The sequence below is a fragment of the Ambystoma mexicanum genome, chromosome 4p (genome assembly GCF_040938575.1).
Source record: "Ambystoma mexicanum isolate Mex_15411 chromosome 4p, UKY_AmexF1_1, whole genome shotgun sequence".
In the NCBI taxonomy this organism is placed as follows: domain Eukaryota; kingdom Metazoa; phylum Chordata; class Amphibia; order Caudata; family Ambystomatidae; genus Ambystoma; species Ambystoma mexicanum.
The window spans coordinates 98899385-98911989 of record NC_090927.1 but is presented as its reverse complement, the minus strand read 5'-3'; positions in this window follow the sequence as shown (position 1 = coordinate 98911989).

Below are 12605 nucleotides of genomic sequence, written 5' to 3'. Positions count from 1 at the left end.
CCTCCGAGTCCCTGGGCCGCCCAGCTCCCGGATGTCGGGACAGATAGTCCGCTGGGTTGTGCGTGCCAGGCCGATATATCAACTTGACCCCGTACTCCATGAGCGAGAGCATCCATCTCTCGATGCGAGGCGGTGGCTTAGACGATGCCCCCGACATGATCGGGATCAGGGGCTTGTGATCCGTCACAACAACTACAGGCTTCTCCAGAATGTAAATCCGAAAATGCTTGCAGCCCCATAAGATGGCCAAGGCTTCACGCTCAATTTGGGAATAGCGCTTCTCAGTTTCGGGGAGAGCCTTGCTAGCGTAAGCAATGGGCCGCATGGTCGCCTGAGGATCCGCCTGCATTAGGACTGCTCCCAGCCCTACCGGGCTTGCGCCAACCACGATCTCCAATTCCCGGTCAGGATTGAAGTAGGCCATAGTCTCTTGCCCCGACAGGGCGTTCTTGATGGCAGTGAACGCCCTCTGTTCCTTCCCGGTCCAGGCCACGTCAGTTCTAGTGAGTGCCCGCAAGGGTTCCGGCAGGGAGGCCAAATCGCGAATAAATCGTCCACAGTAATTGACCATCCCCAGGAAGCTCCTTATTACCGTGGGGGACCCCAGTGGGGTGGCCTCCTGAATGTCTTTCACCTTCTCCGGATCCGGTGAGATGCCCCCTGCGTGAAACACGAACCCAAAGAATTCCAGCCGGTCCTTCAAAAACTCACATTTTTGTTTGTGCAGGGTCAGTCCTAGGCTGCAGTCTTTCCAGGGTGTCCTCCAGGCACTTCAGGTGTTCCGCTTCTGACCTTGCGAACACCAGAATGTCATCCGTGTTAATTACCCCTTTTAGTCCCGAAAAGCCCCCTGATGGCTTTTTGGAAGACTTCCGCTGCCGACGAGACCCCAAAGCTGAGCCTCTTAAACTGGTATAACCCCTCGTGAGTCGTAAAGGTGGTAATGTAGCTTGACTCGGGTTGAAGCTCCAGCTGGTGGTAGCCAGACCTCAGATCCAGTTTAGAGAAAACTCTCTCCCCCTGTAGCTCGCCAACAATGCCATCTAGGGTGGGCGTGAGGTGATGTTCCCTTTTGATTGCCATGTTTGGCAACCTCATGTCCACGCAGATGCGGACTGCACCTGGCTGTTTAGGCTTTGGGGCGACCACGATAAGGGAGACCCAGGGGGTAGGGCCTTCCACCCTCTCGATAATGTCCAAGTCGACCAGTGTCTGTAACTCCTTCTCCACCTGTGCCCGCAGGTGGAACGGGATGCGGCGATGCTTGAGTGCTGTCGGTCTCACCGATCCATTGATGTGGAGCCATATGGGGTCGGCCTTTAACTTCCCTATCCCTTGGAAGATCATGTCAAAGCATTGGAGAAGGTGTTCTAGGTCTGTGTGATATACAGCGAACGTGAAGTGCACCATGTTCAGCGCTTCGGAGGCAGCACAACTCAGGAGGGAGTGTGGGCTCACGCTTGTGACGAAGAATCTTGCTTTTATCTTGCTCAGTCCATTAGACACAGGTGCCACAAACACCCCTCGGATGGGGAGTGGCGTGTCTCCCCCGAAGGCATATATCCGCGCCTTGGATTCGGGAGGGCCTGGGAGTGCTTCATAATGTTCAGTCGCTAGCACACAGACAGATGCCCCCGTATCTTTGAGGACCGGGGTGGGAACTTCTCCGATGTTTACCATGCATGTTGGTTGTCGGGTTCCTCCAGGGCCTGTGGCAATGCTTGAAATAAAGAAGATTTCCTCCTCTTTCTCCTCCTCTTCTGCGATATTCAGGTCCTGCAGGCCTTGCTCGACAGCTGACACGCCCCTTACCCTCCGGGCATTGATCCCCCCAACTCTTGCTGGTCCTCTCGAGGCTGATACCGATGTGGTTGCACTACACACCCTCACGTAATGTCCTGGTGTGCCACACCAGCTGCAGACCCTCGCCTTTGCTGGGCACTCCCCCACGTGTGGCAGGTCATACCCGCAGTAGGGGCACGACTGAGCAGCACCAGGCGCTGGAGGGCTATCTCCTCTCTTAGGTGTCCATCTCGCCCTCCCTGGAGCAGAGCGTCCAATGGCAAATGCCTATTCGCCCTTGCCAGAGTGCGTGGCTGCATCCATCTTCGCCCCCCTGGCCTCCGCCAGCTCGTAAGCTCTCCCCATATCCAGGATTTGATGTAGAATCAGACCAGGCTCTCTTAGCTTCCCTGAACTGCACCCTTGCAGTAGCTGGTTTCGGACCATCTCCTTCTCATTCACCCACCTGCAGGAGGTTGCCAGATGTCTCAGCCGCGCACAGAACTATCTTATCTCTGAGTAAGACGACACAAGAGGACAGGAAGTGAAAGAGTTACTGCCCCGCCAAGCTCTGAAGGACGGCCTGGGTGTTGACGTGTGTCTGTTCCCTTACGCCGTGATCATCCCCATGTGTTACTGACTTCCTGTCTACTCCTCCCATGAGTCCACACTTACTTGCACCTGGGACTCACAGGGTCAATGCCCCGGCTCTTGCTGCAGGTTTCCCAGGCCAGCATGCAAGCATATATGAGAGGCTACCATAAGAGGTGTTAGTAATGTGGTCTGTTGGGGTTTGCCCCCCACAGAAGCCGGTGTGGGACCACAGCGGTTAACTGTGATTCTAACCAATGAAAGAATAGAGATGACTTTTTAACGAAACATAAACAATGAAAAAATATCAATTTTATTTTGGGTGTGTACCAAGCCCCCCGTTTCCCCATGTTTAACACCCCACTAAATGTAATCCCTTACCTACCCCCACATATATATTTTTTTTTTTATTGGCTTATTCAAACCTTTAAAAAACATGCATACAAAAAAAACCAGCTCATTCAATCACAACGTCGGAAAAAATAAGAATTCCTACTCAACGGCCAGAAGTTATTTAGGCCATCATAAAGGCACATTTTAAAAAAAAGAATTAAGTATTTTTCAGTATATTTTATTCGTTAAAATTTCATTCTCTTTTTTGTATTTGGTATAATCACTGATTTGATTTAACATTTGTTCCGCGCAAATTCTTCCGGAACCAAGCAGGAATCCTGCATCTAGACGCCAGTGTTTATGGTACTTGCTCAGTCCAGGTATAGTCACCGAGTTCCACCGAGTACTGGATAACACCACAGCGACGGTGCACCTCCTTCCAGCAGGAGACTGGCAATCTCTGGATCAAACCTGCCATGGGGTCCTGGGCCCAGTACTTTCGAGAGCAAATCCGCAAGATCCAACAAATTAATAATTTACTAACTTGCTCCAATCTCTAATTAAGATATGCTCAAATCACGCACAATGCTCGTGGGACTGCCTACGGAAATTCCAGGAAGCTGCTTTGAACCTACGGTGGCCTCAGGGGCCATACTCTGGAAGACATTGTTACCCGGGGCTCAACGGGTTAACGCTCATGAGCCCCCTCCGTTGGAAAGGCGGAGTTTGACTGGGCAAGGGAGTTATGGGGCACGTGCGCGGTAAGCGTCAGTCCTTGCTTGGTTGTACGAGAATAAAGAAGTTCCTCCTATCTCTCCGTGTGTGCGTCCTTCATTAGGCCTAGATCCCTAGGCAACATTTGGCGACGAGGATTTCTCCCGCACACTGGAGTCCTCCTCCTGCAGCAGTCCGCTGCTTTCCACTCCCGCGTGGTGGGCAACCCAGCGATCCTCCTCCTCCTGCTCCTCCTCCGCGCAACATGGCAGTCCGCCGGATCCGCCTCGCCGGACCTCCTCCTCCGAAGCTCCGCGGAAGCGATCCCGCCCGCGCCTCCATCCTATACCCTGCCCGTCGACGCCTGGCCGGAAAGGGGCCTGAATCGGCAGAAGCGGTGGACCCCCTTTTGCCAGACGCCGGGTGCACGTGGGCTCGTTCTAGGCCCGACTACCTCGCCCCACGCGCCGCCTACACACGTGCGGGCCCAGTCTCCCAGGCCCCATGAGCACCCCACCCTCCAACCCTGGGTCCAGCCAGGGCTCTCCTCAACTACCGCGGGTGGCGAAGTCGATACAACTACGCCTGCCCCCGCCGTTCACCATGACTCCTCAAGCCACCAAAGGCCCCAGGTGGACCGACTGGATGGATGATTTTCGTCATTTCGTGAGAGGATCCGGCGACGGGGACTCCCCCAACATGAGAGACATTTTCCTCAACCTGGTAGGGGGGGAAATCAAAACGGTTGTGAAGGCTATTCCGGACACAGACCAAGACACGTTTCCCAAGTTGATTGGTGCTTTGGACAAACTGCTGATCATCGAGGTCAATCGGGACTATGAAAGATATTTGTTCAACCAGTGCACCCAACTCCCACAAGAGACTGTCGACGAATTCATCACACGCCTACGAGTGAAAGGGGCAAACTGCCAATTTGATGCGTTCTCGCTAGAGGAAGCCATTCGGCTGAGGGTGATCGAAGGTTGCCTCCCCCCCGCTCTCAAGAAACAGCTACTCAAAAAACCGCTCACCATGCCCGAGGTGAGCGAACTTGCCCGCATCCATGAGAGAGTGGATGCGCAGGCCTCAGCCATGGGACATTCCAACAACCCCAAATCAGACATGGGGGAACTTGTAGCCGCCATACAACCGCCCCGTCAAGGAGACAGGGGCCCTCAGCCATACAGACTGCCGGCAACCTTTTCGACGTCCACCCTGCGTCCACAAAGACAGTGCTACCGCTGCGGGATGTCCTTCCCTCATTCGGGGTCATGCCCAGCCCTGTCTCAGCGATGTACCAACTGCGGGAGAGAAGGACACTTTCACTCCGTTTGCAGGGAGGGCGTACCTTTTCCCCCGATGCGACCCCAGGCGGCCCCCAGAATGCTCTTCCGGCCGCAGCCCCTGCAGTACAGTCAGCCAAGACCATACCAACAGGGCCTCGGGCAGAGGCGCTACGTCAGAGCGATGGATGAATACCAAGCGGCAGGATATGCCCCACCGTACGATCAGGCCGAACAGCCTAGACACTTCACGGACGAATATGACAATCCTCCTGCGGACTACAGGCCCGAGACCCTCTACCAAGAGGACCAGGCGATGGCCTACTACGCACCGCAGGACCAATACGACCACGACGAGTTTGTGAATCTTATACTCGATAACAAAGAGGCCAGGGAGGCCCCGCAAATCCCGCTCAAGATGGGGAATTGCCAATTTCAATTTATGATTGATTCCGGGGCCACAGTGAACATCATGGGTGAACAAGACTATGGCCGCATACCATGCCCACCACAGCTCAATCCGTCCCGTTCCAGAATTTTCCAGTGGGGAGCCGCCACCCCGTTACAGACGGTGGGCCAATTCACCCAATGCCTTCTCCTGAATGGGCGGCAAGTGGATGCGACCATTCACGTGATACGGTCCCTCGCCAGGAGTCGATGCCTCCTCAGCTATCACACGGCATCGCACCTGGGGCTGATTGAGATCCACGTGAATGTGGGAGACGTAATCACCGCCGCAGCAGCCAACCCCAGCCCGGGGAACGTAGTAGGGTCGATAGCCTCTCATCAGACTCAATCGCTCGTCTCACAAGACGACATCGCGAGTGCCTTCCCCAAACTTTGCGAGGGGCTAGGAAAGCTCCGGGGACCCCCCATCAAGCTCCACATCGACCCCAACGTACGACCAGTGCCGCAGCACCCCAGAAGAGTTGGTTTCCACCTTCAGGAGACAGTATCGGAGGCACTCCAGCAACTGCTCCGCGACAGCATCATCGAACCGGCGACGGGGCCGACGCCGTGGGTGTCCCCCCTTGTGGTGGTACCCAAGGAAGGGGGAAAAATCCGGTTGTGTGTGGAGATGAGGGTGGCCAACACGGCAATACAACGGGAGAGACACCCGGGACCATGTATCGAAGACATGATCGTGCTGCTGAACAGTGCCCAGATGTTCTCCAAACTGGACCTAAATCAGGGATACCATCAGTTGGAGCTCCATCCTGACTCCCGGCCCATCACCACGTTTGCGACTCACGATGGGCTCTTCAGATACCGGAGACTGAACTTTGGAATATCATCGGCCGCTGAGATTTTCCAGGAGGCAATACGCCAGATCATCAGACCTGTAAAAGGGGCTCTAAATTACAGCGACGACATACTCGTTTTTGGATCGTCCAAGGAAGCCCATGACAGGGCACTACACGACACGTGCGAAGCCCTTCAGAGAGCCGGCCTCACGCTTAACATCTTGAAGTGCCGGTTCAGTAAAACGAAACTCAAGTTCTTTGGACATATCTTCTCCAAGGATGGCATGATGCCCGACCCCGAGAAGGTCGACACGATCACCAACCTCGGCGAGCCCCGGCAGGTGGCGGACGTCCGCTCGTTCCTCGGCATGGCGGGATACTGTGCGAGGTACATCCCCCACTACGCCTCCATCACAGACCCGCTGAGGAAACTGTTGCAGAAGGAGTCGTCGTTCGAATGGACACCGGCCTGCCAACAGGCCTTCGCGGACATCAAGCAAGCCCTCGCGGAAGCTCACCGTCTCGCATACTTCAACCCACAGTGGCACACCGAGGTGGTAGTGGATGCCAGCCCCGTAGGCCTCAGTGCCATCCTGGCCCAAACCAGTGGCGCGGATGTTAATCTCAGACACGTGGTTGCATACGCGAGCCGAGCGCTGTCGACGCCTGAGCTGGCCTACTCCCAGGCCGAGAAGGAGAGCTTGGCAGCAGTCTGGGCGTGTGAGCATTTCCACAACTTCATCATCGGCAAAAGGTTCACGCTGATCACCGACCACCAGGCACTTCTATCACTGTTTGGGAACCCGCACACCAAGATGCCGCCGAGGATTGAGAGGTGGGGCATCCGCCTCCAGGAATACGATTATGACATTGTACACCGCCCGGGGGGCAACCTCAACCCCGCGGACTACCTCTCACGACACCCCGTAGGGGCCCCGCTCGCGCGGAAGGGTGACGTCGCCTATGTGCAATATGTGGCAGCCCAATCGCTGCCTCCGGCGTTGTCCCTTGAAAGAGTAGCCGCCGCATCAGCAGCCGATCCAACGACAGCTCTGGCGATCAGCCTCACGACGGCCAGCAAATGGAAAGACCACCACAGAGCCATCCTAGCGCACCCTGGGGTGAACAAACAAGAAATCGAGCGGCTAGCCCGAGTACATGGTGAACTTGCGGTGAAGGACAACAATATTCTGCTCAGAGGGTGCAGGATCGTCATCCCCGCCACACTCAGGAGCGAGGTGGTCAGCATAGCGCACGAAGGCCACAGAGGAGCCGAGAACACAAAAAAGCAGCTCAGGTGCCACGTGTGGTTCCCTCTCCTGGATGCAGCCGTTGATGAGTGGGTAAGGAACTGCCACGCCTGTCAGTGCACAGCCCCTGCTGAACGACCGCCCCCACTCCAGCATACTCAAATACCTGATCACCCATGGGAACGAGTAGCCATGGATTTCTACGGGCCGACCGAAGCGGGTGACTACATCTTACTCTTCATAGATGAGCACTCAAGGTTCCCGATAGCCAAGGTGGTCAATTCCACGGCGTTCACTCAAGTGGCGGCGACGATAGAAGAGGTTTTTAGCGAGTGGGGGATCCCCAAATGGGTCAAGTCCGACAACGGACCACCATTCTGTGGACATGAGTTCGGGACACTGGCAGAGCACCTGGGGTTCAGGCACATGAAGATCACACCTCGCCACCCCCAGGCAAATGGAATGGCCGAGCGCTTCATGGCGTCGATCGAGAAGACTATACAGAGGGCACGGCTTGACGCAGTCGATACACACCAAGCTCTATGCCGTCTGTTAAGAGACTATAGGAACACTCCTCATGAGGTCACGAATAAGACGCCCGCCGAGCTCATGTTCCGATATGAGGTGCGAACCCGCATCCCGAGAAGTGCGGCGCAGGCAGAGCCGGCTGACCATGATCTGCTCCAGAGAGACGCGGTGGCAAAAGAAAATGCGAGGCTCCGCACCGATGCACGGAGAGGAGCGGTGCCGCCGGAGTTCCAGGTAGGAGATGAAGTCCTGGTGCAACAACCGACGGCTAGAAAGACAGACCCGCGGTTTGCTCCAAGCCCCATGAGGATAGTTGCAGTGAAAGGGACGATGGTAACGGCTGAAGACGAGAATAGGGCCGTCACCAGAAACTGTCAGCAGTTCAGGCAATACGCAAGAAGAGAAAACACAGAAGGACCTCAGCGGGCACTCTCACCAGAACCAAGGTTGCAGAGGGATAATGAATGGTTTCCCCCGGAAGGAGACCCCGGGGACATGAGCCAGAGTGGAGCGACTGAAGAGGAGCCAGATCCTGGGACTCGAGGTGAGAAGCCGAGACGACTCATAAGGAAGCCGATGAGACTTGTTGAAGAGTGTTGAGTTATTGTTTGGACACAGAGTGTCAAGTTGATGTTTGGACATATTGTTCGGGGGTAGTGTTACCCAGGGCTCAACGGGTTAACGCTCATGAGCCCCCTCCGTTGGAAAGGCGGAGTTTGACTGGGCAAGGGAGTTATGGGGCACGTGCGCGGTAAGTATCAGTCCTTGCTTGGTTGTACGAGAATAAAGAAGTTCCTCCTATCTCTCCGTGTGTGTGCGTCCTTCATTAGGCCTAGATCCCTAGGCAACAGACATCACTTCAAGTAGCCTCTGTGCTGACTCTAAACAAGAACACATCTCTTGAAAAGTCTCTCATACATCTAAGTCTGCATCCAAGCAAAGCTCCAGTGCTTCGGGGGCAGCAGGCCAGAGCCCAGGGGGAAGCAGTGAGAACCTGCTGAACATTAAGGCGTCGCCCCGGGTGCAAGGCAATGTGCTCAGTAAAATGTCCTCTTCTCATGCAGCCAAGCTAGGAAGGACCTCTGAGGACAGGCTTCAGACACTGGGCACGTGCAATATGTTACCCTGGATGCTCAGCACGCTTCAGCTGCCTCAGCTACTCATCTGCGCATGCTCGGCTGCAGAATAACCAATGAGCATGCTGTTTAGCTTTGGCTGCGCACGCTCAGCTCCAGAGTAACCAATGAGCATCCTGGTTAGCTTTGGTTACGCACGCTCAGCTGCAGAATAACCAATGAGCATCCTTTTTAGCTTTGCCTGCGCATGCTCAGCTGCAGAATAACCAATGAGCATCCTTTTTAGCTTTGCCTGCGCATGCTCAGCTGCAGAATAACCAATGAGCATCCTTTTTAGCTTTGCCTGCGCATGCTCAGCTGCAGAATAACCAATGAGAATCCTTTTTAGCTTTAGACATGGTTAGTCACCTGCCTTGAAAATGCCATTGATTTAAAAAGGAATGAATACGTGTTCTTGGCACTGTTTTCTGCTATTTCTGGGAGATGCATATATGGCAGTGTTATGCCCCACAGCAAATTATCGGTGCTGTCTAAATTCTGGTCAAATATATCTGATTAAAAACTGTAATATAGGCATACCAAAACAGCTGACTTAAAGGTGATGAGTTAATTGCAGCCATTAAACCTCACCATTATGTTGATTCCTGTCACATATTGGCGATTTAAATTAGCCAACTCTGCCTACAAAAGCATTATCTGGTGGAATAAAAAGTCTTAACCAAATGTGCCCTGGACCTTTGCCAATGCATGTTAGTATTGCTTTTAATTTGTCTCGAAAGAACAGCATTGGTTATCAAGGCCTGGGGTCTGCAACCTTTGGCTCGCCAGATATTTTGGACTACAGTTCCCATGATATCTGGCTATTGACTAGACTGGTGCTCCCATCACTCTGCTAGCTGCTGCTCCCATCACTCTGCTAGCAGCAACCTGCAAATCAGAATAAATTGCCAACGTGCAGTGCCACGCTTGCATCGTCACAGCACCAATAGCTGTTGGCTGTCACCACCGCTCGGGCACTGGGCGAGTTACTGGGTAACCGCTGCCCCCGGAATGGAGAGCCACAGATGGCAGACCTCTGACTTAGCCTCCTGCTAGAAGAGTGCATCTGGCAGTCTGATGGGAGCGCCAGGCGGTCCATTTAAGAATTCACAAAATCTGTACCCTTGATCAGGGGGCTGCAACCTTTGGCTCTCCAGTTGTGGACTACAATAACCTCTGCATCTGTTCATTTTGGACCCATTACTTAGCAATAACTCATTCCTCTTTTTCCCCCAGAAAAGTGTCACATGAGTCTTGCTTTGTTTTTTGGCATAAAAAGGCAGCAGATTTATTTTCCACAATATCATAAAACACACTGCACACAATAGTGGAAATAATTCAGAAGATGCAGCGACTGCTCCGTGTCCAAAAACTTGCTTGCCCTTTCTTTCCAAAACTCCATTATAGGCCCAACTCTCCCAGCCCCTTGCGCCTGAGCCTCGCCTGCCCATGCAGGTGTTCGTTGGCGCGGAGAGTGCCGTTTCCTTGGGGTAGCTGAGCCTCTGTTGGCAGGCGGGCATCCCACTGCGAAGGCTGGATGCTGCCTGCAGTGGGAAGCCCGCTTGCCTTAAAGGGGGGTAGCTCCACCCCTTTCCATTGTAGCCCTTTGCTGCCTTTTTCACCATTTTGCTGCGCTGCCTCGTTTTCGCGGGCTTTCCCCCGCTTTTGGCGCGCTTCAGCAAGTTCCTCCCCTCCTCCATCCTGAGGAGGGGGAGGGAGATTAGGCTGAGGAGGACAACGCCTGGGTTATCGGGGTGCCTCCTCCATATTCGGAATTTCCGTCGTCACTGTCACTCCCATCATCCCTAACGAGTATAGTCAATAGCCAGATATCATGGGAAGTGTAGTCCAAAATATCTGGCGAGTCAACGGTTGCAGACCCCAGCCCTTGATGGCCAATGCGGTTCTTTTTTGCTCGATAAACAAAATCACACCGTTTAAATGACTACAATTGAACAGAAACTGCTTTATTTGGACATGCGCTAATGTTTTTGCTGATTATTTAAAAATCCTTTCTTTTGAATGCATTTGGCTGAGAAATTAAAGCCCTGGCTTCTGTCGTGTGCATGATGAGCCATGACGGGGTATAGCGCCTCGAAACCAGATCGACCCAAGTGGCCATGGGGCTCTGTGCGGATTACTTGAGTTTTGAAAGATGGCAAATTGATACTAACGATCGTTGCCAGCAATATAATTAACTACATGCACGCTGTGCGATCAATTCCTGCGTAAATTACACAGTGACCTAATTATTGCCAAGGAGCGCCTATGCCTCGCGCTGCACGTGGACACCTGTAAGCCGGTCCGGGCCCATTTGGAGACAGCCACTATGACTTCGGAAGCGTCGGTCTGGTCTGGAGATTGGGCATGGTGGAAAGGAACTCTTCAAGGCGACCGGTCTAGTAAGATCACAAGCCCCGTCAGGAGGCAACCTCCCAACATTAGGAGGCAACCTCCCAACACTACCATTCCTGCCCCACGCGCTTTAGGGGGTGCTAGGACAGTGAGAGCACAGTGAGAGCGGGCGACGGACGGTGGCACTTAGGAATGTACGGCAGCGCTGCAGGTCCAACGAGGTGGGACAAGAAGCAGGGTCGGACTGGGACAAGAAATAGGCACGGTCACCCAAAAAAAGTGGCCCACCCCTCGCCTCAAAAAAGTGGCCCACCCCCGCCTCACGACCCTTGACCTCTGATGACCTTATCAGAAGTGATGTCATTTGACCCCGCCCAAAAGTGACTTCCCAGGAAGCGATGAAACATGACCTTTCACCCCTTGGCAAAACAGGAAGTGGCATCAAATAGCATTGTTCCTAAGTACACTAAATTACTGTGAATCCAAGCAGACGTCCAAGGACAAATGATAATATGTTCTCGTAAAGCATTTACGCTTAAGCTCTTTTTTATAGAACAAATATGCATACAATATGCCCCAACCGGTGTTTATACTCATTTATCAACCTAAGAAGGATGAAAGGCTTTTTGAAAAAAAATATATATATATTGAAAAAAATATATATTTTTTCCAATTTTATTTTTTCCAAACCGGCTCAGGCATGGCCAGCAACTGGCTCCACTCTCCAGGGATGATTTCGGCCCGGCCACGGACCGAAAGGCCGAGGGGCCAATCCAACCCTAACAAGAAGGCCCCGAGGAACAGTGAGACTCAAGGAGACAAGCCAGCTAAAGGTAAAAGGATGAACACAGCAAGTGCTGCGGGCTGTGGGAAGCGGCCCACACCCCAGGAGGGATGGAAGGGAAGAACTAACGTCTCCTAGCACTTCGCCCAAAGGACTGAAGAAGGTTGCAATCTGAGGTTTGTGCAAACTCCATGAAAACGAGGATTGTCCTCGATTCTTTTGTTGCTGAGGCCTACCGCCAAAACGCCCTGGACTGTGCATGCCAGGAAGCTGGATCTGCGTGCATTCGTGCCATTCCCAACATGGTGGTGCACGCTAGCAGGATACACTGTGCTGGCTGGTGTCACCATAATGAAGCAGCTTTTCTCAGTGCCATCCAAATGCCACGCTGTGTAGCACCACCAGCCCAAGATAATTGACCTGCTCCATAGGTTCCTGGTTGCCATGACAGTTAACAGTAACATTTAATTTTAATACGTTTATAATAGCCAAAGCCAGCAAGTGTTTCGCACTTGGAGAGCTTTATCAAGGCAACCAATGGCTATGCAACGCTTGTGCAGTCTAGTGACAAAAATGATTGCGTTGATTCAATCAGTTTATCTTCACAATTGACACCAAAAACAATT